Source organism: Lithobates pipiens, unplaced genomic scaffold (genome assembly GCF_037356315.1).
Source record: "Lithobates pipiens isolate NorthernLeopardFrog02 unplaced genomic scaffold, aLitPip1_a1.2 Scaffold_28, whole genome shotgun sequence".
Classification (NCBI taxonomy): Eukaryota; Metazoa; Chordata; class Amphibia; order Anura; family Ranidae; genus Lithobates; species Lithobates pipiens.
The window spans coordinates 82,423,095-82,449,801 of NW_027507789.1; the positions used below are offsets into that span (position 1 = coordinate 82,423,095).

The following is a 26,707-nucleotide window of genomic DNA, read 5'->3' on the forward strand; positions in this document are numbered from 1 at the left end:
CCCCCCTTCCCACCCTTCCCTTCCCTCCTTTCCCTCCCCCTTTCCCCCTTCCACTCCCCCTTTCCCCCCTTCCACTCCCCCTTTCCCCCCTTCCCTGCCCCTTTTCCCCCCGGGGCGTGGACGGGGGAGCGGGGGTAAGGAGAGGACAATCTGCCAAAGGGAGAAAGGCATTTGTTTGGGGACTGCATGTACTTTAGGGGTATGGGACGGGGGGTGGTGGATCCCATTCTGTGATGCCTTTTCTGTTGTGACGGGCTCCCTCGTGCATGCCTACGTTTAGGGCGAGCCGAGGAGACCCCTCAGTGCTAACAGTTATATGCTCTACCTCTGTTTTGGTTATACTATTGTTTTTTGTTTCTTTGATGTTACTGATTGTCTTTTATTTGCATACCGGTATCAGACGTGACATTTACCACTGCCGGGGCTGGGGGGACTAGGATTCGGGGGCTCCCTCTCCAACCTGTCTACCCAATTACCCAAGTAGGACAGCGCGTTAAACCCAGTGTACATCTGGTAAGCGCTATAGCATAATTGTGCTGTTTTAGTATACCCTTCCTGTACTGTTGAGTGCGGACAACCCTTAATTTCCCTCTCCCCCTGGGGTTGAGGTGCCCGGCCTCTTTTTCCCTTTACCTTTCCTTGCATTTGCCCTTCCTTTCTCCCCCTTAGTTCCCACCATGCATTACCTACCCAAAACCTACCTTGGTTCAACTTTCTTTGCTTTTCTCTGATGTCCCCCCCCCCCCTCCCCGAGGAGCGATGGCAGACTCAGTCAAGGTCACCTCTCTAAACGTTAAGGGACTGAACTCCCCTGAAAAACGGTGGATCCTCCTGTGAGAACTGAACACATCCTGTACTGATGTGGCCTTTATACAAGAAACACATTTTAAAAATACTAGCCTCCCCTTTCTATGGTCGAGATCCTTCCCTAAGGTCTACCACTCTACTAACCCCTCCTCTCCATTCTGATCTCTAGCAGGCTCCCCTGGGTTCTCCAGGATTCTCTGGTGGACCCTGGGGGCCAATATCTTTTTCTTAGGGGCCACATTGGAGAGCGCCTTTTTACATTTGCCACTGTGTACGCTCCCAATGATCACCAAGACACGTTCCTCAGAACTACCCTGCACAGATGATGTGACTTTCGGGAGGGCCAATTGATATTAGGTGGGGACTTTAATGTCCCCTTTCGCCATCGGTTGACACTTCTGCCTCTTGCTCCTCGCTCCCTACCCCTCACCTAGGTCTCTATTCTGGCACCTTAATGAGAGCCTGCTCCAGATACCGGAAGTTTTAGCAGATGTGACCAGGGAATTGGACCTTTATTTCCAAGAAAACTAAAGCAGGACTGTGACCCGGGGATAATTTGGGAGGCTCACAAGTCAGTACTCCGCAGGGTACTTATCAGGCACGGGGCGCGCATCAAACGAACACGGAAGGAACAGCTTGCTAATCTGTTTCGTGAACTTGCCTCTGTGGAAGCGAAACATAAACATACCCCCTTACGGACCTTAGAGATTGAATTGGGGACACTCCATACCCATATTGCTGTCCTACTCCATTATAAAGCGAAAGCGGCACTCCAGTTTTGTCGTAAACTGACGTAGGAGTCAGAGGACAAATGCAGAAAAATCTTAGCCAGGTCGGTAAAGGAGTTGAAATCTGGCTCTTACATACCACAGTTGATAGATGAGAATGGCCAGAGGGCCTCTACCCCAACCCAAATAGTCGAAGTCTTTGAAAAATGTTACTCTGATCTCTACAACCTGCCCGATTCAGGGTCTGGACAGGACAATATAGACAGATATGTAACCGGTTCTGGTCTACCAACCCTCTCATCGGAATCACGGGAGTACTTGGAGGACCCGATCACACTGGAAGAAGTCCAGACGGCCGTGGGACCTCCGAAGGTGGGTAAGGCTCCGGGCCCTGACGGATATACCGCACAATACTTTAAGACCTTCCTCCCTATTCTCGGCCCGCGCTTGGTGAATTTATTTAATACTCTGAGCTCGAATGGGGATTTTCCTGAGGATACCCTTAGAGCCCACATCTCGTTGATACCTAAGGAGGGCAAAGACCCAGGCCTATGTGGGAGCTACAGACCCATTTCCCTCCAAAATTCGGTCCTAAAACTATTCTCTAACTCCTCGCCACGTGATTGGCACATCACTTGTAGTCCCTTATACATATTGACCAGTTAGGTTTTATTCCCACCAGGGAAGATAGGGACAACACCACTAAGGTGCTTACCCTGATCCGTAAAGCAAAGTCATCTGGGACCCCTTGTCTTTTCATGAGTACTGATATTGACCAGTTAGGTTTTATTCCCACCAGGGAAGATAGGGACAACACCACTAAGGTGCTTACCCTGATCCATAAAGCAAAGTCATCTGGGACCCCTTGTCTTTTCATGAGTACTGATGCCGAGAAGGCTTTTGATCGGGTCAAATGGACATTAATGTTCTCGGTCCTTCGCCATATAGGTCTGAGTGAACGGATGCTGGCATGGATAAGTAAGATATACTCACGTACTTACATTCCACCGGACATCGCGCGTACGTTTATGTTGAACTTCCCCCCACCCCTTGTCACTAAGATCCGCAGTTTGCTTCACGGGTGGCATTCTGGCCTCCATTCCTGGTTCAGCAGATGCAATCTCATTAAAATGAACATACTCCCTAAATTTACTTATCTTTTCCAAGCTCTCCCGATCCAGATTCCAGTCCTGTTTTTTAAGCAAGCTCAATCCTTGCTCACTCAATTTAACTGGGCCCACAAAAATCCCAGACTTAAGCGGTCACAGCTGACATTGTCTAAACAACAGGGAGTGTTGGTTCTCCCTAACTTGCGACGCTACTACCTGGCCTCCCATCTGGGGCGTGTATTGGACTGGAATCGAAACAAACTTTCTAAGCTCACTCCCGAATCCCGCTAAGAAGCGCCATGTGGTGCTATAAGTATTTACCCACAGAATTTATGTCACATCCCACTATAGGGGCTTAGTTGAAAGTCAGTCACCTGATCGCTACCCAAAACACACTCACGTCTTTGACTTCCCCCCTATTCCCTATACGTGGCCATCCAACCTTTGAACTGGGGACCCACTTAGAAATTCCAACCTAGACAATGCGTCTAAATTCGTCATTGATGGAAAATGGCCTTCTTTCTCAACCCTAACAGATCCGACAGGGCTTTTCCAACTGCCTTTTTGGAGAGCGGCGCAACGACATCATTTTCTCCATTCCATCCCCAATCCTCAAACGTTCGCCCGCCCTCAGACGGAGTTTGAGACTCTATGCAGGAGCGAAGGCCCTTTGGCCCACATTCTCTCTCAAACAGATTACCCACACTTAACCTGTCTGGCCAACTGGGAAAAGGACCTTAATTGCTAATTTTCCCCAGCACAGAGACAACGCATTATCACTTTGGCTCTCAAAATGTCGCTGTGCACGAAGATACAGGAGACGAATTTTAAACTTCTCACCAGGTGGTATTTGACACCATCAAAGCTGCAGAAATGTTTCCCCTCTTCCTCGAACATATGCTGGAGGTGTGGAGAAGAAGAGGGCACGTTGCTGCACATTTTTTGGTCCTGCCTCAGCTTGGTGGACTTCTGGACAGAGATCCGATGCATGACACAAAAATTCACAGACTTCTCCATCCAGGAAGAGGCTGCATTCTTTCTCTTGTACCATTCACAGATTCCCATTAAGAAGTACAAAAAAATCTATTTTACGGCATGTGATTAATGCGGCGAAATCCTGCATCCCTCTCTATTGGAAAAAATGTTCCCCCCCTTTCATTACTCACTGGCTTAGGAAAATAGAGGACATTAAAAAAAATGGAGGACTTGATCCTCACATCACAAGGTAAACAAGAATTTTTTAAACAAACCTGAGACATCTGGAATACCTTTATATTCTCGCTAGAAGGATGTCGCCTGCTATCGCCTTAGTGCTCTGAGCTTTCCTTGACTGGCCCCTTGGACAGTGGCTGCCATCGTGTCTCGTCCCCTCTTCTCCTTTTCTGATCTTTCAACCCTTCTCTTTTCGGCCTTCCTCCCCTATCTCTCACCCCCTCCACCCCCTCTCTCTTTTGGAAAGAGTGGAAAATTGGGAATGACGGCCCCACACCCCCCTCTGGATGGATTATGCCGGAGGGACCTGGGGTTTGTGTGACCCTGGATCTTGGTACAGTACTTTATCCGTGCCTCGAATCATTGTGATTGATGGAAGGCAGACTCACAGTTGCGAATATACCTGTATCAAGTATTGTTCAGCTGCTTTTTGCTCTGTATTTCTCTGTTGCATTATGTACTTGGGGGACCGTCTTCCCCTATTTGGAGAAAAAATTATATTTGAAAAAAAAAGAAGCCTACGACACCTGGTATTCCCAGGCGGTCTCCCATCCAGGCATTAACCAGGCCGGACCCTGCTTAGCCTCCAAGATCAGATGAGATGGAACAGATTCAGTGTGATGTGGCCATAGCCAATATCTTCAGGCACTCTCAACTCTCTTGACAAACACCAAGATGGTCACCTTGGAAACAAGCGGAAAAAAATAGGTCAATGGCCACAACATAAAAAGAAGCCTACGGCATCTGGAAATCCCAGGCGGTCTCCCATCCAGGTACTAAACTGGTCCCAACCCTGCTTAGCCTCTGAGATCAGATAAGATTGGGCTCTTTCAGGGTGGTGTGGCCGTAGGACATTTCTTCAGGCACTCTCAACCTTGACTAACGCCAATATGGTCACCTTGGGAAACAAACAAAAAAATCAAGTCAACGCCAACAACATGAGAAGAAGTCTACAGCACCTAGTATTCCCAGGTGGTCTCCCATCCAGGTATTAACAAGGCCCGACCCTGTTTAGTCTCTGAGAACAGACGAGATCTGGTGCTTTCAGGGTTATGTGGCCATAGGCGAGCTCTTCAAGCACTCTCAACCCTCTTGACAAACACCAAGATGGTCACCTTGGTAAACAAAAAAACAAGTCAACGCCAACAACATAAAAATAAGCCTCCAGCACCTAGTATTCCCAGGTGGTCTCCAATCCAGGTACTAGCAAGGCCCGACCCTGTTTAGCCTCTGAGATCAGAGGAGATCGGGCGCTTTCAGGCTTATGTGCCCATAGGCAATCTCTTTGGGCACTCTCAACCCTCTTGACAAATGCCAAGATAGTCACCTTGGGAAACAAGCGAAAAAAAAACAGGTCAATGTCAACAACATAAAAAGAAGACTACGGCACCTGGTATTCCAAAGCCATCTCCCATCCAGGGACTAACTAGGCCCAACCCTTCTTAGCCTCAGAGATGAGAAGAGATAGGGCTCTTTCAGGGTGATGCTGCTGTAAGCGAACTCTTTGGGCACTCTCAACCCTCTTGACAAATGCCAAGATGGTCACCTTGGGAAACAAGCGAAAAAAAAAAAAAACGAATCAAGGCCAACAACATAAAAAGAAGCCTACAATAACTGGTATTCCCAGGTGGTCTCCCATCCAGGTACTAACCAGGCCTGACTCTTCTTAGCCTCCAAGATCAGACGAGATTGGGTGCTTTCAGAGTGCTCGGACTCTTTCCCCATCACTAATGGGACGAGGCAGGGGTGCCCTCTGTCTCCCCTAATTTTTATTCTGACACTGGAACCACTTATGTGTCACGTTCGGAATGACCCGAATATTACTGGCATATCCAAACCCTCGGCACACCACAAAATTGCGGCGTACGCTAACGATCTAATTTCTTTTGTCTCCAATCCACACATTTCGCTTCCCAATATACTCGCGGCTCTCCGGCGATACGGCAGCCTATCAAACTATAAAATCAATTGCACCTTTGTCTGTATTGAATATATCGGTCCCGGATGGTGAGGCCAAGAGGCTACGCTCCGCTTTTCCATTCTACTGAGCTGAAAAATCTATACGTTACCTGGGCGTTGACATCGCAGCGGATTTGGCGCAATTGTACCCGCTTAATTTTGTCCCTCTCCTGAATAGACTGAAATCTGATTTGGGAAACTGGCATGCTTTAACACTGACCTGGTTCAGGCGCTGTAATGCATTCAAAATGACGGCCCTCCCACGGATTTTATACTTGTTCCAGACATTACCGATCCGGTTACCCCCAATTTTTTTCAGACAACTGCAGGTGCTGCTCCGGGACTTTATTTGGCCGCGCAAACCGCCCAGAGCCCGTTTGCAATTGCTTGCCAGACCAAAGGACAAGGGGGGTCTGGGTCTCCCAGATCTGAGACAATACTACAGAGTGACTCTGCTAGCGAGAGTCGTTGATTGGCATTGTAATGGCCCACACAAGCAGTGGGTGGAGATGGAGATTGAGGATGGATCCATTCCCCTATTGACCTCCCCGTGGCTCCTGTCCTCCCTACCAAAAGACCTCAGAGGTCACCCCGTAGTGGGAGCTACGTTGGCTGTTGTGCGGAGGTTGTTACGCTGCACACACATTGCTCCCCTGCCGTCACCAATGACTCCGGTTATAGGTAATCCAGACTTCCCACCGGGATTTACCAACAAGAAACTGCAACAGTTGACAGTGGTGGGGAAACAGCGTCTGGGAGAGGTGTGGCCCTCGGGAGGGCTCCCGACCACGCAAACTGTCGCCAAGCTTTCTGACCCTCTGCTTGACTTGTTTAGTGCTTATCAACTTCATCACTTTCTTTTGGCCATACAAAGGGCCCCCTACACTCCTAGAGACCTGACGCCCTATGAATCCATCTGTCACAAAAAGGAACCTGTGCGACACACCCTCTCCCTCCTGTACAACCTATTAAGTAGTCAGGAGGAGGAGTCGACCCCCACCATTTATCCACAAATGGGAGAGGGACTTTGGCATCACATTTACCCCACAACAGATAGGAAAGATCCTGACATTAGTACATAAAGCTTCCATCGCAAACCAATATCAAGAATCAGGATACAAGATAGTCTCACGCTGGTATAGAGTCCCATACCTTCTGAATAAAATGAATAGATCGATCCCGGATGTTTGTTGGAGGTGCAATTCAGATACGGGGACCATGGGACACATTTTCTGGGCATGCCCGGCCTTGAGGAACTTTTGGGTGGAGGTGACCGAGACGATAAAAACTCTCAGAAATGTAGATATCGCAGACAACCCAGCAGCGTGCCTTCTACACTTGACCGAACAGCCTGTTCGAAAATACAAAAAAACACTCCCGATGCAACTACTGAATGCCGCCCGGGCCTGCATTCCCACACTGTGGAGGCAGCCTCAGCCCCCCATCCAAGGTGCTGTGGTATTCCAAAGTCAATCATATTCTCCGGATGGAAGAATTGACCGCCACCCTTCACAACACTGAAGAGGCATTTAGTGTTACATGGAGGCCCTGGAGGTATTTTTCTGGTACTTGAGACTACATTCGGAAGGTGAGCAGCGCCCCTGTCCCAGAAAAAGACTGAACATCTAACGTTTACCTACGTAGGCCATGTCTGCCCTGGGTGGCATCCCCCCCCTCCCTTTTTGTCTTTATTTTTCTATTTTTCCCCGCCGCCACCCCCCCCCTCCTCTCTCTCCGTCTTTGCACTCTCTTCTTCCCCCGTCCTCCCTTTTGACTATGCCTTGTCTCCTTACTAGCCTTTGGGACCCAGAAGAGCCCCAGGGTTCTGGACACGACCGGCTCATATTTTACTCTGGTTCACATAGGTCATGATAAGCTGGCTCGCTGTGGTCCCAGTTGCTCTCCATGATTACATTTGTCCGAACAGGGCTGCATTAGTTATACTGTACTACATGTCCGAGGTGGGGTTTCTCTCTTTTCTGCATGAAACTCTAGGACTCCCCTCTGAGAACCCAGAGTTATCTGGCTGCCTATTTTTTGTTACCATGTAATTGTGACCCTGGGTCATGCTGTATGGTTGACTGTTATATTTATGTTGTTCTACTTATACTTAATAAAAGAATAAAACAAAACAAAAAAAAATAAGTCAATGCCAACAACTTAACAAAAGCCTATGGCATCGAAAAATCCCAGGCGTTCTCCCATCCAGGTACTAAATAAGTCCCAACCCTGCTTAGCCTCTGAGATCAAATGAGATTTGGCTCTTTCAGGGTGATGCAGCCATAGTAGATTTTTTCAGGCACGCTCAACCCTCTTGACAAACGCCAAGATGGTCACCTTGGGAAACAAACAAAAAAAAACAAGTCAACGCCAACAACATAAAAAGAAGCCTACCGCACCTAGTATTTCCAGACGGTCTCCCATCCAGATATTAACAAGGCGCGACCCTTTCTAGCCTCTGAGATCAGCGGAGATTGGGCGCTTTCAGGGTGATGTGCCCATAGGCAATCTCTTTGGGCACTCTCATCCCTCTTGAAAAATGCCAAGATAGTCACCCTGGGAAACAAGCGAAAAAAAACAGGTCAACGCCAACAACATAGAAAGAAGACTACGGCACCTAGTATTCCAAGGCCGTCTCCCATTCAAGTACTAACTAGGCCCAACCCTTCTTAGCCTCTGAGATCAGAAGAGATAGGGTGCTTTCAGGGTGATGCGGCTGTAAGCGATCTCTTTAGGCACTCTCAACCCTCTTGACAAATGCCAAGATGATCACTTTGGGAAACAAGCGAAAAAAACAGGTCAACACCAACAACATAAAAATAAGCCTGCGGCATCTGGAAAACCAAGGCGGTCTCCCATCCAGGTACAAACCAGGCCCAACCCTGCTTAGCCTCTGAGACCAAACGAGATTGGGCGCTTTCAGGGTGTTGTGCTCGTAGGCAATTTCTTTGTGCACTCTCAACCCTCTGGACACATGCCAAGATGGTCACCTTGGGAAACAAGGGAAAATAAAACAGGTCAACGCCGACAACATAATGAGAAGCCTACGGCACCTGGTATTCCCAAGCTGTCTCCCATCCAGGTACTAACCAGGCCCATTGCTGCTTAGCCTCAGAGATCAGATGAGATTGGACTCTTTCAGGGTGATTTGGCCGTAGGCACTCTCTTTGGGCACTCTGAAGCCTCTTGACAAAGGCCAAGATGGTCACCTTGGAAAACAAGTTAAAAAAAACAGGTCAAAGCCAACAACATAAAAAGAAGCCTACGGCATCCAGTATTCCCAGGCGATCTCCCAATCAAGACACTAACCAGACCAGATCCTTCTATGGCACCTGGTCTTCCCAGGCAGTCTCCCATCCAGGTACAAACCAGGCCTGACGCTGCTTAGCCTCTGAAATCAGACAAGATCGGGTGCTTTCAGGTTGATGTGGCCGTAAGCATTCTCTTCAAGACACGCCCAACCCTCTTGACAAACGCCAAGATGGTCGCCTTGAGAAACAAGCAAAAAAAACAGGTCAAAGCCAACAACATAAAAAGAAGCCTATGGGCTTACAGCGGACCCTAAGAGATGGGACCCACTAGCTCTGTCATGGTTCGGACGCTGTAATATGAACGCAATGCCACGACATCTGTATCTACTACAAGCCTTACCTATCAAAATACCCCAGACTTTCTTTCATGCGGTTCGCTCAATCTTTATCAAGTTCCTCTGGCGCGGAAAACATATGCGTATTGGTAGGGCAATGCTGTTGCGACCGAAATTGCGGGGAGGTATTGGCTTCCCGGACCCTGCTCTATATTACACAGCGACGCACATGACACCGGTGGTTGACTGGTGCTGGTGTTCTGCCATATACTGTCCGGCCATGATATAGTGTCTGCGCCGTACTGCGCATGCCCAGTACGGAGCAGACGAAGCTTCGGAAAATCTCCGAAGCCGAACGGTAGCCCCACCATCCAAGCGGACATAGGGTTGTGAATATTAGAGGGCCCCTCGCAGGCGAGCTTCGCTCGCCACGCTTCGGGCTCGGCCTCACTGCGCTCGGCTCTTTTATATTCTTACTCTATGTCCACTTGGATAGTGGGGATAGAACCTGGACTCAGTGCGCAGGCGCCGTTCATGCTCGGCAATTTTCGGAATCTGTGTTGCTGTGTACTGCGCATGCGCAGCACACAGCGGACACTATCCGATGGGGGACCATATGTGATAAGACACCGGCATGGGGAACTGAAGCTAAGGGTCAAGCTAGAGCAGGAGATGGTGCGGGTTCCACTGACTGGTCTGCCTTGGGCGGGGAGGCCATTGGAGCCCTGTGTGACTACTCACCCGTTAATTGGCCCCTCGCTCGCCGAGATGGATAGTTTTTTTCACCTTTCCCACCTGACTAACTTTCCTTCTCCTATGACCCCAATTATTGGACATCCTAGATTCCCTCCGGGCCTGTCTGACCAGGCCTTTACCAGGCAAGCCCCCCGAAAGGGCTTCTGAGAGCAGCCCTATTTCTTGGACCCACGGGCTTGATTCCCATGGGGACCATACTGCTAGAGCAAGTACCTGTTGCATTGGATAGCTGGAGAGCTAGACAGCTAATCCATTTCCTCGGATCACTACCTAACCATTCGTTCTTCTCTAGACAATTCCACCCCTTCGAGGAACTTTGCCTGGATGATGGCCCAGTTCGTGGTTCCCTCTCTAGGTCCTACCAAATCCTGACAGACGCACAATCCTCCACGGATCCACCCTTCCTAGCTAAATGGAAAAGGGACTTACAAACTACATTCTCCAAACCACAGAAGGACAGAATACTCTTTTTCGCCCATAAGTCGTCACTCTGCAGTAAATATCAGGAGATCTCATATAAGCTGATCACACGCTGGTATCGTACACCGGTGGTGTTGGCCAAAATATTCCCCGGTCAATCTGACCGCTGCTGTCGCTGTGGGCAACAGGCTGGCACCATTCTCCACATTTTCTGGGAATGCCCTAAATTACAAACATTCTGGCAGCCTGTCCTGAGACTCATCCACAAGTTCACAGACATTTCCTTAGCCAATGATCCCACAGCAGTTCTTCTCAATCTAACTCCTATGTCGAGAAAGCGTTATCATAAGTCCTTACTTAAACATCTCCTCAATGCAGCTAGGGCCTGTATCCCAAGTCAGTGGAAAGAGCAATCTGCTCCAATGGTGACCCAGTGGTTCGCAAGGGTAAATGATATTGAACGAATGGAAGACCTGACTGCCACAATGAGGGATAAAACGGAGGAGCATGGGAACAGATGGTTCTACTGGACCCAGTTTCGCTTTTCGGAAGAATACCTCCGCGAGACATAGTAAGCTCATGGTGATCGTTGGAGATCGCTGTTCCAAACGTTGGACAGCTGATGAGCTGGTGAGCCGAGGGTGTCTCTTGCTCCCTGGGAGGGGACCCCATCCTATCCACTCTACCCACGACACCCCCTTACCCCTTCTTTTCCTTTTCTGCCATTTCCTTCCCCAATCTTCTCTTTCCCCTTCTCCCTCCTTTCAGTTCTACTATTTCCCTTCTTAACTCAAAAAAGGGAAAAGAAAATGGTATGTTCCGACCCCATTTGACTACTACACAATACTCTTCCCCTATCTATGGATATCTAAACTCTTCGAGGATAGCAGGGCTAGTATCAATAATATTTTAAGTGGTAGAGGATCCCAACGAGATGGAGCTTTTATCTCATCTTGATATGACCGCAAAGCTGTACACATGCTATTCTCCTCTGACTTCTTACCATTGGCTCTGATATCCATGCAATATGATCGTTTGTTTGTAACTATTTGTATCACACATTCTGTGAAGTTGCCTTTGCATTGTATGTTGCATACTACTAAATAAAAAAAATAAAAAAAGAAGCCTATGGCACCTGGTATTCCCAGGCAGTCTCCCATCCAGGTACTGTTTAGCGTACTGTTTAGCATCCGAGATCAGACGAGATTGGGTGCTTTCAGGGTGATGGGGCCATAGGTAATCTCTTCGGGCACTCTCAACCCTCTTGACATACGCCAAGATGGTCACCTTGGGAAACAAGTGAAAAAAAAAACAGGTCAAGGCCAACAACATAAAAAGAAGCCTACAGCACCTAGTATTCCCAGGTGGTCTCCAATCCAGGTACTAGCAAGGCCCAACCCTGTTTAGCTTCTGAGATCAGAGGAGATCGGGTGCTTTCAGGGTTATGTGCCCATAGGCAATCTCTTTGGGCATTCTCAACCCTCTTGACAAATGCCAAGATAGTCACCTTGAGACACAAGCGAAAAAAAACAGGTCAATTTCAACAACATAAAAAGAAGAATACGGCACCTGGTATTCCAACGCCATCTCCCATCCAGGTACCCACTAGGCCCAACCCTTCTTAGCCTCAGAGAAGAGAAGAGATAGGGCTCTTTCAGGGTGATGCTGCTGTAAGCGATCTCTTTGGGCACTCTCAACCCTCTTGACAAATGCCAAGATGGTCACCTTGGGAAACAAGCAAAAAAAAAAAACCGAATCAACGCAAACAACATAAAAAGAAGCCTACAATAACTGGTATTCCCTGGTGGTCTCCCATCCAGGTACTAACCAGGCCCGACTCTTCTTAGCCTCCAAGATCAGACGAGATTGGGTGCTTTCAGAGTGATGTGGCCATAGGCAAACTCTTCAGGCACTCTCAACCCTCTTGACAAACACCAAGATGGTCACTTTGGGAAACAAGCGAAAAAAAAACAGGTCAACGTCAACAACATAAAAAGAAGTCTACGACACCTGGTATTCCCAGGCGGTTTCCCATCCAGGTACTAACAAGGCCCGACTCTTCTTAGGCTCCAACATCAAACGAGATCGGGTGCTTTCAGGGTGATGTGCCCGTAGGCAATCTCTTCAGGCACTTTCAACCCTCTTGACAAAAGCCAAGATGGTCACCTTGGGAAACAAGTGGAAAAAAAAACAGGTCAAGACCAACAACATAAAAGGAAGCCTACAGCACCTAGTATTCCCAGGTGGTCTCCAATCCAGGTACTAGCAAGGCCCAACCCTGTTTACCTTCTGAGATCAGAGGAGATCGGGTGCTTTCAGGGTTATGTGCCCATAGGCAATCTCTTTGGGCATTCTCAACCCTCTTGACAAATGCCAAGATAGTCACCTTGAGACACAAGCGAAAAAAAACAGGTCAATTTCAACAACATAAAAAGAAGAATACGGCACCTGGTATTCCAACGCCATCTCCCATCCAGGTACCCACTAGGCCCAACCCTTCTTAGCCTCAGAGAAGAGAAGAGATAGGGCTCTTTCAGGGTGATGCTGCTGTAAGTGATCTCTTTGGGCACTCTCAACCCTCTTGTCAAATGCCAAGATGGTCACCTTGGGAAACAAGCAAAAAAAAAAAAAACGAATCAACGCCAACAACATAAAAAGAAGCCTACAATAACTGGTATTCCCAGGTGGTCTCACATCCAGGTACTAACCAGGCCCGACTCTTCTTAGCCTCCAAGATCAGACGAGATTGGGTGCTTTCAGAGTGATGTGGCCATGGGCAATCTCTTCAGGCACTCTCAACCCATCTTGGCCTTTGTCAAGAGGCTTCAGAGTGCCCAAAGAGAGTGCCTACGGCCAAATCACTATACTATATATCTATATCTATAATAATAAATAATATTTTTAGTTATTATATATAAGATACTATATAGGTGATTTGGCCGTAGGCACTCTCTTTGGGCACTCTGAAGCCTCTTGACAAAGGCCAAGATGGTCACCTTGGGAATCAAGCTAAAAAAAACAGGTCAAAGCCAACAACATAAAAAGAAGCCTACGGCATCCAGTATTCCCAGGCGATCTCCCAATCAAGACACTAACCAGGGTGGGCGTGACCTAGGCATGAAGGAGTGAGGACGCTCTTTTCCGGAGCTCCCGGTCCGTGACCCCTCCACACCCCTTTACCACAGTCTGGTCGCATATTTCGGCATCGCCGACATCCCCGCGCTTCGGCGGAACACAGCCAGCCGAGCGGGGTCCGCCGCTGCTGCCATGGACAGGTACTTGGTCCCGCTGCAGCCTCCGGCCTCCACGCCGGATCCAGCCAAGATGGCGCCCGCGGCCTCCGGCGCTCCAGGACACGCGGTACAGAGGGAAGGTGAGCAGACTGCTATGCAGGGACACGACATGCCCCCGTTCTCCCCGCCTAGTGACTTGTCCCCGTGTCTCCCCCGCTCACTGTCCATGGCCTCGCTTGACAGCCCGGACCATAGCGGCCTGCCACCCTGGTTCCCTCACAACTCCCAACTGTCCCAGAGACCCTCCCGCAGTGGAAGCCTCATCCCAGGACCGAATGGCCAGGCTGCTCTTACCTCAGACACACAGGGGGACCCACCGCTGCCACCAGCACCGGCATTATTGGGGGACAAGGCCATCCTAACTTTACTCCAAAACCTTCCCACTAAAGCAGACTTTAGCTGTATGGCAGCCAGGATTGAAACGACCTTGCGACATGAAATCGCAGGGGTCAAACGTGACGTGTCGGCTACGAACGAGCGGGTGACCACCCTGGCATCGGATGTGACCTCCCTGACCACTGATGTTTCTGGCCTGCAAGCCGCACATGATACCCTTGCTGAAAGAGTCACACAGTTGCAACTCCTAGTGGATGACCTTGAGAATCGCAACCGCAGACGCAACATCAGGATCAGAGACTTGCCCGAAGCCGCTGGCCAGGCAGACCTCAAAGCCACAGTTACAGCTATATTTAACGCCTGTCTGGACCGCGCTGCTGACACAGTAATAGCCATTGATAGAGTCCACAGGACCCTGGGCCCCAGGAGCCCCACAGAGAACCGGCCACGTGACGTTTTATGCTGTCTCCACAATTACTCAGTTAGGGAGGATGTCCTGCAAGCGGCGTGGCGCAAAGGCAGCATTGATTTTGACGGGGCCCAAGTCACCCTTCTGCCAGATGTATCCCGCAAGACCCTCCAGATGAGACGCTGTCTGCGACCCCTTCTGGAACACCTAACTGAACGGAGGATTCCATACAAGTGGGGCCATCCGTTTCACCTTATAGTGCGCGTCGATCCCAACGTCAGAGATCGCAGGCCCCTCAAGATCGTGAACCCTGAGAGAGTACAGTAATTTTCCGTTATTCCTGTGTTATACCCTTTTTTTTTTGTTTTCTTTTTCTCTACCAACATAGACGGCTGGAGTATCCAGCTTTGTGTTGTTTACCATGCCACGGGCCATTGTTCCCAGCGCCCCAGCTAGGGGAGAGGAAGGACATTGGAAGAACAGAGTTGGACACTGCGCTTCCTGGACGAAGCCCTGAGTTATTGGCGGTACTGTTCACCATTCTCGTTACTGTTTATCTACAGGTGCCCTAGTCTCGGCGCTCTTTGTGTTTTTGGACTGCCTGGTGGTGCCCCCGGGTGCCCCTGGGCGGCGTTCCTGCTCCCTCCCCCTCTCCTCCTCCCCCCCCCCCTTTTTTTCCTTTTTTTTTTTTTCTGGGGGGGGGGGGAGGGGTGGGTGCCTGGGTGGTATAAAGTTATCTATACTCTGTGTTGAAAAGTTTAATATGTTGGTCTAATTATGCACTGTTCTACTGTTGTTAACTGCCCGATACCTGCTGCAGTGATGTTCTATAATGCGTTTGATGTCGTAGTTAAGATGCCAAAGAAGCTCCGTGCACGCCCGATTGCGACTGCATGGACCATGGGATGCTGGAGGGGTACTGCACCGACGAGTTCCTCCCTCTGCAGTGCCTTACCTCTTCCCCCACTAGGCCCCTCTGCCCTAACCGGCAGGTTCTCTCCGATAGGAGCTTTAGCAATTCCCCGATCTATCCCCACCCCTCCTACCCTCCTCCTCCCTACTAACTCCGGACCTTCTCCGCTTCGTTACTGCTTTTCCTTTTTCTCCTCCTCTTCCTCTGTGCTTGAACTCTATATCTACTACTGACTCTGGTGGGGACCGCCGGCCGGGTACCACTGCCGTCATGGCCCTGAAGCTGGTTTCCTGGAATGTGAAAGGGCTGAATGTACCTGAAAAAAGGTCCAGCTGCCTAACAGAATTGTGGCGGATGAAGCCCCAAATAGTTTTCCTCCAGGAGACCCATTTCAGGACAGACCAAATACCACGGCTTTATAGTAAGCACTTCCCCCTGGCCCACCACAGCACGTCCCCTACTTCCAAATCGAGAGGAGTGTGTGTTCTTCTTGCTAAAAACTTGCCGTGGCGCCTGTTAGCTGTCCAAGCCGATAGTGAAGGGAGATATCTCTTCATTAAGGGAACTCTCCACTCGCAAACTTTTACTCTTGCCAACCTATACATGCCGAATGTGGACCAGCTGCCGGCCTTAGAAGCATCCTTGGATGCCCTGGCTGCATTCTCGGAGGGTACTTTGATCATTGGGGGGGACTTTAACCTCACCTTGGACCCCCGCAGAGACTCATCATCGGGCACCTTTGCGATTTCTGCGAGAACGCGTTCACACATAAGAGACCTGCTACACTCCCACCGACTGATCGATGTGTGGCGTACGCTTCACCCACAGGATAGGGACTATACGTTCTTTTCCACCGCTCGTGGTTCTTACTCACGTATAGATATGTTTTTAGTCGCCCACAATGCTATCCCGGCGGTCACAGACGCTCAGACGCTCAGGCCACATAGCCCTGTCTGACCATGCCCCGATTTCTTTGATGCTGAAGCTACAACAGGAGTCGCGTGGTCAGTCCTGGTGGAGACTGAACGAGTCTCTCCTGAAGGACCCTGAGACCCACGCAGACCTGCTTAGGGAATTAGAAAGTTACTTTGATCATAACCGTGATTCTGTTTCCAACCCCCTCATGTTATGGGCGGCTCATAAATGCTACATTAGGGGCATTCTTATTAAACATGGTCATAGACTCAAAGTGGCCAAAACTGAGGCTCTCTCCAAACTTATTGCCAAGTTGCATGCGTGTGAACAACGACACAAATCCCAGCCGACTGCTGCGCTGGAGGTGGAGGTGAGAGATCTTAGAGAACAAATCAGAGATTTCTCTCTCTTTCAGGCTAGAACCAGACTCATGTGGGTCCGCAGGACGTATTATGAATATGGAGTCAAGTGTAGTAGGTCCCTAGCGAACTCCCTGCGTGCCCAACGCAACGCGTCCTTCATTCCAACCATAACCTCCCCTTCGGGTGCCAAGCTTCATGATTCACGGGAGATAGCAGAGTGTTTCCGATCTTTCTATGAAGCCCTTTATAACTTGCACCCCCGGGACTCAGGAGACACCCTCCAGGCCGGCACAGCGGCCATTGACGAGTACCTAGCTTCGGCAAACCTCCCGTCGCTGGTTCCCCCGGACCCACATCTGATTTTCCAATTGAATTTCCAGCCGCTTCTAAAAAAATTTGCCGTAGATCTAGAGAGGTGGTCAAAGTTGGCGACCTCTTGGTTTGGGAGATGCAATGTGCTCAAAATGAATGTAATGCCCAGACTCTTGTATCTATTATAAGCCTTACCGATAAAAATCCCCCAATCATTTTTTAAAGCCATGCGCTCCATCTTTATTCGATACGTATGGCAGGGCAGGCCTCCAAGACTCAGCCGAACATTACTGCTCAGACCAAAAGACAAGGGAGGGATTGGCCTCCCAGATCCGGCATGGTAATATACGGCGGTGCACATGAACAGAGCAGTTGACTGGTGCAGACACCTGAAGGATAAGCTGTGGGTTCGTCTGGAGCGTGAATCCGTACCATTTCCACTTGAGGGTTTGCCCTGGAGTGGACCGGGCTGGTCGGGAGCGACGTGGGCACACCCACTCATTGAGCCAACGTTACAAGAGCTAGACAGATATTTTACCCTGACGGGCGTGCCCAGTTTCCCTTCGCCCATGACTCCTATTATTGGACACCCACGCTTTGAACCCGGCATGACGGAAAAGTCTTTCCGCCTCAACCCTGACCGGGACCTTGTGCGGGCCTCTTCTTTTCTTGGCCCTAGGACATGGACAGCGGTCTCCACTATGTACGAGGCGTTAGCAACCACGGCCCTGGGACAGTGGAAGCTTGCCCAACTCTCCCACTTCTTGAAATCTTTGCCAAACAGTGGCGAATTCCGCAGACCCCTAACATCGTTTGAGGAGGTATGCTCAGGAGAGGAACCGACCCGAGGGTCTCTTTCCCTGTCATATCGCATCCTACTGGACCAACTCTCCCAGGGTAACCTGGTGTTCGTGGAAAAATGGGAGCGAGACCTGCATGTCCGGCTCTCGCCAGACCAGAAGAACCGCGTGCTTCTTTTTGCGCACAAGTCATCCCTATGTAGTAAATACCAGGAAATAGCTTATAAAATTTTGACCCGATGGTACAGGACCCCCACTGTCCTGGCGGCCATGTTTCCCGGTCACAGCCCTTTGTGCTGGAGATGCGGTGAACAAGCCGGCACGTTACTACATATCTTCTGGGAATGCCCTCAACTGGCCCATTTCTGGAGACAGGTTCTCAATATCATTTTTGACCTCACGGCTATTGATCTCCAGAACAACGCAGCTGCGATCTTCCTCAATCTGACCCCACTCTCGAGCAAGAAGTACCATAAAACTCTCTTAAAACATCTTCTGAGTGGGGCCAGGGCATGTATACCTAGCATGTGGAAACAGCAGGCCGCTCCACTGGTGTCTCACTGGTTTGCAAGAGTTTGCGACATCTACCGTATGGAACAGCTCACATCAGCGTTAGGCGACAGGGAGGAAGAGCACACTGCTCGTTGGTTGTCTTGGAGCCTGTTCAGGTTTTCCGACGCATACAGATCCTATCTGTAGGCTCTGGCACGTGTATAGAGGGAAGGGTCCGGTCGTGGGAACCCATCGGAGTCCTCTTTCTTTCTCTCCCTTCTCGTATACCACCCTGGTTCACTCTCTCCCCCGTCTGCCTCGTAGCACTGTTAGCCCCCTATAACTTTCATTCTTTCTACCCCCATACCCTTCTCCTGCCCATTTGCTCCCCCCTCTTTCCTTACCCCCTAACTCCCAAGTATAATTAAAATACATGGTGATTGCAAGGATCTTTTCGTTTTGTTCCCTCGATTTCCCAGCCAGGGGTTGGCGGCCCTCGGGGTGGTCCCGGCTGAGCTCTTTGACCAGTAGAATGAAGGTGACCGATGTTAGAGGCCCCTCAGTTTGGGCCTTGAGGGGGATCGCCCCGGGGACTGCCCTGGTTTATAAGTAGACACTGGGGTGCCAGATCATTAGAGTGGGATAATGTGGTGGCCTAGCCACGGCTGGGGCTGCTGCTGACATAAGTTGTTAGGTTTCCCCCGGTCCCCCACAAAGTATTAACTATGTATTTTTGTTAACCTGGAAAACTGAGGGATCTATGTCTTTTACAGTTTGTCTCTGTATTACCTGCAATCCGTAAATAAAGAATTAAAAAAAAAAAAGTCACTAACCAGACCAGATCCTTCTATGGCACCTGGTCTTCCCAGGGAGTCTCCCATCCAGGTACTAACCAGGCCTGACGCTGCTTAGCCTCTGAAAACAGACGACATCGGGTGCTTTCAGGTTGATGTGGCCGTAAGCGTTCTCTTCAAGACACGCCCAACCCTCTTGACAAACGCCAAGATGGTCGCCTTGAGAAACAAGCAAAAAAAAACAGGTCAAAGCCAACAACATAAAAAGAAGCCTATGGGCTTTCAGCGGACCTTAAAAGATGGGACCCACTAGCTCTGTCATGGTTCGGACGCTGTAATGTGTTGAAGATGAACACGATGCCACGACTTCTGTATCTACTACAAGCCTTACCTATCAAAATACCCCAGACTTTCTTTCATGCGGTTCGCTCAATCTTTATCAAGTTCCTCTGGCGCGGAAAACATATGCGTATTGGTAGGGCAATGCTATTGCGACCGAAATTGCGGGGAGGTATTGGCTTCCCGGACCCTGCTCTATATTACACAGCGACGCACATGACACCGGTGGTTGACTGGTGCCGGTGTTCTGCCATATACTGTCCGGCCATGATATAGTGTCCGCGCCGTACTGCGCATGCACAGTACGGAGCAGACGAAGCTTCGGAAAATCTCCAAAGCTGAACGGCGCCTGCGCGGTGAGTGGAGGTGGTAGCCCCACCATCCAAGCGGACATAGGGTTGTGAATATTAGAGGGTCCCTTGCAGGCGAGCTTCGCTCGCCACGCTTCGGGCTTTGCCTCGCTGCGCTCGGCTCTTTTATATTCTTACTCTATGTCCACTTGGATAGTGGGGATAGAACCTGGACTCAGTGCGCAGGCGCCGTTCATGCTCGGCAATTTTCGGAATGCGCAGTACACAGCGGACACTATCCGATGGGGGACCATATGTGATAAGACACCGGCATGGGGAACTGAAGCTATGGGTCAAGCTAGAGCAGGAGATGGCGCGGGTTCCACTGGCTGGTCTGCCTTGGGCGGGGAGGCCATTGGAGCCCTGTGTGACTACTCACCCGTTAATTGGCCCCTCGCTCGCCGAGATGGATAGTTTTTTTCACCTTTCCCACCTGACTAACTTCCCTTCTCCTATGACCCCAATTATTGGACATCCTAGATTCCCTCCGGGCCTGTCTGACCAGGCCTTTACCAGGCAAGCCCCGAAAGGGCTTCTGAGAGCAGCCCTATTTCTTGGACCCACGGGCTTGATTCCCATGGGGACCATACTGCTAGAGCAAGTACCTGTTGCATTGGATAGCTGGAGAGCTAGACAGCTAATCCATTTCCTCGGATCACTACCTAACCATTCGTTCTTCTCTAGACAATTCCACCCCTTCGAGGAACTTTGCCTGGATGATGGCCCAGTTCGTGGTTCCCTCTCTAGGTCCTACCAAATCCTGACAGACGCACAATCCTCCACGGATCCACCCTTCCTAGCTAAATGGAAAAGGGACTTACAAACTACATTCTCCAAACCACAGAAGGACAGAATACTCTTTTTCGCCCATAAGTCGTCACTCTGCAGTAAATGTCAGGAGATCTCATATAAACACGCTGGTATCGTACACCGGTGGTGTTGGCCAAAATATTCCCCGGTCAATCTGACCGCTGCTGTCGCTGTGGACCAAATGTGGCACCATTCTCCACATTTTCTGGGAAAGCCCTAAATTACAAACATTCTGGCAGCCTGTCCTGAGACTCATCCACAAGTTCACAGACATTTCCTTAGCCAATGATCCCGCAGCAGTTCTTCTCAATCTAACTCCTATGTCGAGAAAGCGTTATCATAAGTCCTTACTTAAACATCTCCTCAATGCAGCTAGGGCCTGCATCCCAAGTCAGTGGAAAGAGCAATCTGCTCCAATGGTGACCCAGTGGTTCACAAGGGTAAATGATATTGAACGAATGGAAGACCTGACTGCCACAATGAGGGATAAAACGGAGGAGCATGGGAACAGATGGTTCTACTGGACCCAGTTTCGCTTTTCGGAAGAATACCTCCGCGAGACATAGTAAGCTCATGGTGATCGTTGGAGATCGCTGTTCCAAACGTTGGACAGCTGATGAGCTGGTGAGCCGAGGGCGTCTCTTGCTCCCTGGGAGGGGACCCCATCCTATCCACTCTACCCACGACACCCCCTTACCCCTTCTTTTCCTTTTCTGCCATTTCCTTCCCCAATCTTCTCAATCTAACTCCTATGTCGAGAAAGCGTTATCATAAGTCCTTACTTAAACATCTCCTCAATGCAGCTAGGGCCTGCATCCCAAGTCAGTGGAAAGAGCAATCTGCTCCAATGGTGACCCAGTGGTTCGCAAGGGTAAATGATATTGAACGAATTACCCCTTACCCCTTCTTTTCCTTTTCTGCCATTTCCTTCCCCAATCTTCTCTTTCCCCTTCTCCCTCCTTTCAGTTCTACTATTTCCATTCTTAACTCAAAAAAGGGAAAAGAAAATGGTATGTTCCGACCCCATTTGACTACTACACAATACTCTTCCCCTATCTACGGATATCTAAACTCTTCGAGGGTAGCAGGGCTAGTATCAATAATATTTTAAGTGGTAGAGGATCCCAACGAGATGGAGCTTTAATCTCATCTTGATATGACCGCAAAGCTGTACACGTGCTATTCTCCTCGGACTTCTTACCATTGGCTCTGATATCCATGCAATATGATCGTTTGTTTGTAACTATTTGTATCACACATTCTGTGAAGTTGCCTTTGCATTGTATGTCGCATACTACTAAATAAAAAAACAAAAAAAACAGAAGCCTATGGCACCTGGTATTCCCAGGCGGTCTCCCATCCAGGTACTAACCAGGCCCGACACTGTTTAGCATCCGAGATCAGACGAGATTGGGCTCTTTCAGGGTGATGCTGCTGTAAACGATCTCTTTGGGCACTCTCAACCCTCTTGACAAATGCCAAGATGGTCACCTTGGGAAACAAGCAAAAAAAAGAAAACGAATCAACGCCAACAACATAAAAAGAAGCCTACAATAACTGGTAATCCCAGGTGGTCTCCCATCCAGGTACTAACCAGGCCCGACTCTTCTTAGCCTCCAAGATCAGATGAGATTGGGTGCTTTCAGAGTGATGTGGCCATAGGCAATCTCTTCAGGCACTCTCAACCCTCTTGACAAACACCAAGATGGTCACTTTGGGAAATAAGCGAAAAAAAAACAGGTCAACGCCAACAACATAAAAAGAAGTCTACGACACCTGGTATTCCCAGGCGGTCTCCCATCCAGGTACTAACAAGGCCCGACTCTATTAGCCTCCAACATCAAACGAGATCGGGTGCTTTCAGGGTGATGTGCCCGTAGGCAATCTCTTCAGGCACTTTCAACCCTCTTGACAAACGCCAAGATGGTCACCTTGGCACTTTATGCAGGCCACCCTGGAACATATAGGTCTTGGCCCCAACATGATGAGCTGAGTAATGTCGCTTTACTCCACGCCATCGGCAGCGGTACGGGTGACCGAGTGGTGCTCGGACTCTTTCCCCATCACTAATGGGACGAGGCAGGGGTGGTCTCTGTCTCCCCTAATTTTAATTCTGACACTGGAACCATTATGTGTCACGTTTGGAATGACCCGAATATTACTGGCATATCCAAACCCTCGGCACACCACAAAATTGCGGCGTACGCTGACGATCTAATTTTTTCCGTCTCCAATCCACACATTTTGCTTCCCAAAATACTTGCATCTCTACAGCGACACGGCAGCCTATCAAACTATAAAAACAATTACGCCAAGTCGGCTGTATTGAATATATCGGTCCCGGATGGTGAGGCCAAGAGGCTCCGCACCTCTTTTCCATTCTACTGGGCTGAAAAATCTATACGTTAACATCGCAGCGGATTTAGCGCAATTGTACCTGCTTAATTTTGTCCCTCTCCTGGATAGACTGAAATCTGATTTGGGAAACTGGCATGCTTTAACACTGACCTGGTTCGGGCGCTGTAATGCATTCAAAATGATGGCCCTCCCTCGGATCTTATACATGTTCCAGACATTACCGATCCGGTTACCCCCAATTTTTTTCAGACAACTGCAGGTGCTGCTCCGGGACTTTATTTGGGCGCGCAAACTGCCCAAAGCCCGTTTGCAATTGCTTGCCAGACCAAAGGACAAGGGGGGTCTGGGTCTCCCAGATCTCAGACAATACTACAGAGTGACTCTGCTAGAGAGAGTCGTTGATTGGCATTGTAATGGCCCACACAAGCAGTGGGTGGAGATGGAGATTGAGGATGGATCCATTCCCCTATTGACCTCCCCGTGGCTCCTGTCCTCCCTACCAAAAGACCTCAGAGGTCACCCCGTAGTGGGAGCTAGGTTGGCTGTTGTGCGGAGGTTGTTCCGCTGCACACACATTGCTCCCCTGCCATCACCAATGACTCAGGTTATAGGTAATCCAGACTTCCCACCGGGATTTACCAACAAGAAACTGCGACAGTTGACAGTGGTGGGGAAACAGCATCTGGGAGAGGTGTGGCCCACGGGAGGGCTCCCGACCACGCAAACTGTCGCCGAGCTTTCTGACCCTCCGCTTGACTTGTTTAGTGCTTATAAACTTTGTCACTTTCTTCTGGCCATACAAAGGGCCCCCTACACTCCTAGAGACCTGACACCCTATGAATCCATCTGTCACAAAAGGGAACCTGTGCGACACACCCTCTCCCTCCTGTACAACCTATTGAGTAGTCAGGAGGAGGAGTCGACCCCCACCATTTATCCACAAATGGGAGAGGGACTTAGGCATCACATTTACCCCACAACAGATAGGGAAGATCCTGACCTTAGTACATAAAGCTTCCATCGCAAACCAATATCAAGATACAAGATAGTCTCACGCTGGTATAGAGTCCCATACCTTCTGAATAAAATGGATAGATCGATCCCGGATGTTTGTTGGAGGTGAAATTCAGATATGGGGACCATGGGACACCTTTTCTGGGCATGCCCGACCTTGAGGAACTTTTGGGTTCCCAGTAGCGTGCCTTCTACACTTGACCGAACAGCCTGTTCGAAAATACAAAAAAACCCTCACAATGCAACTCCTGAATGCCGCCCGGGCCTGCATTCCCGCACTGTGGAGGCAGCCTCAGCCCCCATCCAAGGTGCTGTGGTATTCCAAAGTCAATCATATTCTCCGGATGGAAGAATTGACCGCCACCCTTCACAACACTGAAGAGGCATTTAGTGTTACATGGAGGCCCTGGAGGTATTTCACTGGTACTCGAAACTACATTCGGGAGGTGAGCAGTGCCTCCGTCCCAGAAAACGACTGAACATCTAACGTTTACCTACGTAGGCCATGTCTGCCCTGGGTGGCATTCCCCCCTCCCTTTTTGTCTTTATTTTTCTTTTTTTCCCCGTCGCCATCCCCCCACCTCCTCTCTCTCCGTCTTTGCACTCTCTTCTTCCCCCGTCCTCCCTTTTGACTATGCCTTGTCTCCTTACTAGCCTTCGGGACCCAGAAGAACCCCAGGGTTCTGGACATGACCGGCTCATATTTTACTCTAGTTCACGTAGGTCATGATAAGCTGGCTCGCTGTGGTCCCAGTTGTTCTCCATGATTACATTTGTCCGAACGGAGCTGCACTAGTTATACTGTACTACATGTCGGAGGTGGGGTTTCTCTATTTTCTGCATGAAACTGTAGGACTCCCCTCTGAGAACCCAGAAATATTTGGCTGCCTATTTTTTGTTAGCATGTAATTGTGACCCTGGGTCATGCTGTATGGTTGACTGTTATATTTATGTTGTTCTACTTAATAAAAGAATAATAAAAATAAAGAAAATAAGTCAATGCCAACAACTTAAAACTAAAGCCTATGGCATCGAGAAATCCCAGGCGGTCTCCCATCCAGGTACTAACCATGTCCCAACCCTGCTTAGCCTCTGAGATCAAATGCACGCTCAACCCTCTTGACAAACGCCAAGATGGCCACTTTGGGAAACAAACAAAAAAAACAAGTCAACGCCAACAACATAAAAAGAAGCCTGCGGCATCTGGAAAACCCAGGAGGTCTCTCATCCAGGTACAAACCAGGCCCAACCCTGCTTAGCCTCTGAGACCAAACGAGATTGGGCGCTTTCAGGGTGTTGTGCCCGTAGGCAATTTCTTTGTGCACTCTCAACCCTCTTGACAAATGCCAAGATGGTCACCTTGGGAAACAAGGGAAAAAAAACAGGTCAAAGCCAACAACATAAAAAGAATCCTACGGCATCCGGAATTCCCAGGCGATCTCCCAATCAAGACACTAACCAGGCCAGATCCTTCTATGTCACCTGGTCTTCCCAGGCAGTCTCCCGTCCAGGTACTAACCAGGCCTGATGCTGCTAAGCCTCTGAAATCAGACAAGATCGGGTGCTTTTAGGGTGATGTGGCCGTAAGCGTTCTCTTCAAGACACGCCCAACCCTCTTGACAAACGCCAAGATGGTCGCCTTGAGAAACAAGCGAAAAAAACAGTTCAAAGCCAACAACAAAAAAAGAAGCCTATGGCACCTGGTATTTCCAGGCAGTCTCCCATCCAGGTACTAACCAGGCCCGACACTGTTTAGCCTCTGAGATCAGATGAGATTGGGCGCTTTCAGGGTGATGGGGCCGTAGATGATCTCTTTGGGCACTCTCAACCCTCTTGTTGGGCACCTGGTATTCACAGATGGTCTCCCATACAGGTATTAACCAGGCCGTACACTGCTAGGCCTCCGAGATCAGATGAGATTGTGCGCTTTCAGGGTGATGTGGCCATAGGTGTTCTATTTAGACACTCTCAACCCTCTTGACAAATACCAAGATGGTTATCTTGGGAAACAAGTGAAAAAAAAAAGGTCAACGCCAACAACATAGACCCTGCCGGTCTCCCATCTGACCCAGACCCTGCTTAGCCTCTGAGATCGGGCGCTTTCAGGGTGATGTGACCTCAGGCGAACGCTTTGGGACATACTCAAAACTCTTGACTGATGCTAAAATGGTCACCTTGGGAAACAAGCGAAAGAAAAACAGGTCAAAGCCAACAATATAAAAAGATTCCTACGGCACCTTTAATACTATCTAGGCCGGACCCTGCTTAGCCTCTGAGATCAGATGAGATCGGGCGCTTTCAGGGGGATGTGGCCGTAGGAGATTTCTTTGGGCTCTCTCAGCCCTCTTGACAAATGCCAAGATGATCACCTTGGGAAACAAGCGGAAAAAAAAACCCATGTCAACGCCAACAACATAAAAAGAATCCTACGGCACCTGGTATTCCCGGTTGGTCTCCCATCCAGTTACTAATCAGGCCCGACAATGCTTAGCCTCCGAGATCAGACAAGATCAGGCACTTTCAAGGTGATGGGGCCATAGGCGATCTCTTCGGGCACTCTCAACCATCTTGACAAACGCCAACATGGTCATCTTGGGAAACAAGCGAAAAAAAACAAGTCATTGCCAACATTG

General features: G+C 49.5%; 11 pseudogenes; all 11 read right to left on the minus strand.

Moving 5' to 3' along the window:
- Positions 1 to 4,588: 4,588 nt before the first annotated feature.
- Positions 4,589 to 4,708, minus strand: LOC143937053 (5S ribosomal RNA; annotated as a pseudogene).
- Positions 4,709 to 4,803: 95 nt separating this feature from the next.
- On the minus strand, positions 4,804 to 4,922 carry LOC143936866 (5S ribosomal RNA; annotated as a pseudogene).
- Positions 4,923 to 8,856: 3,934 nt separating this feature from the next.
- Positions 8,857 to 8,975, minus strand: LOC143937038 (5S ribosomal RNA; annotated as a pseudogene).
- A 2,941-nt stretch (positions 8,976 to 11,916) lies between these two features.
- LOC143937747 (5S ribosomal RNA) lies at positions 11,917 to 12,035 on the minus strand (annotated as a pseudogene).
- A 321-nt stretch (positions 12,036 to 12,356) lies between these two features.
- Positions 12,357 to 12,475, minus strand: LOC143937256 (5S ribosomal RNA; annotated as a pseudogene).
- A 320-nt stretch (positions 12,476 to 12,795) lies between these two features.
- LOC143936412 (5S ribosomal RNA) lies at positions 12,796 to 12,914 on the minus strand (annotated as a pseudogene).
- Positions 12,915 to 13,236: 322 nt separating this feature from the next.
- Positions 13,237 to 13,355, minus strand: LOC143936388 (5S ribosomal RNA; annotated as a pseudogene).
- Positions 13,356 to 22,025: 8,670 nt separating this feature from the next.
- Positions 22,026 to 22,144, minus strand: LOC143936804 (5S ribosomal RNA; annotated as a pseudogene).
- A 103-nt stretch (positions 22,145 to 22,247) lies between these two features.
- LOC143937397 (5S ribosomal RNA) lies at positions 22,248 to 22,366 on the minus strand (annotated as a pseudogene).
- Positions 22,367 to 25,762: 3,396 nt separating this feature from the next.
- Positions 25,763 to 25,881, minus strand: LOC143936964 (5S ribosomal RNA; annotated as a pseudogene).
- Positions 25,882 to 26,497: 616 nt separating this feature from the next.
- LOC143937044 (5S ribosomal RNA) lies at positions 26,498 to 26,616 on the minus strand (annotated as a pseudogene).
- Between the last annotated feature and the right edge of the window lie 91 nt (positions 26,617 to 26,707).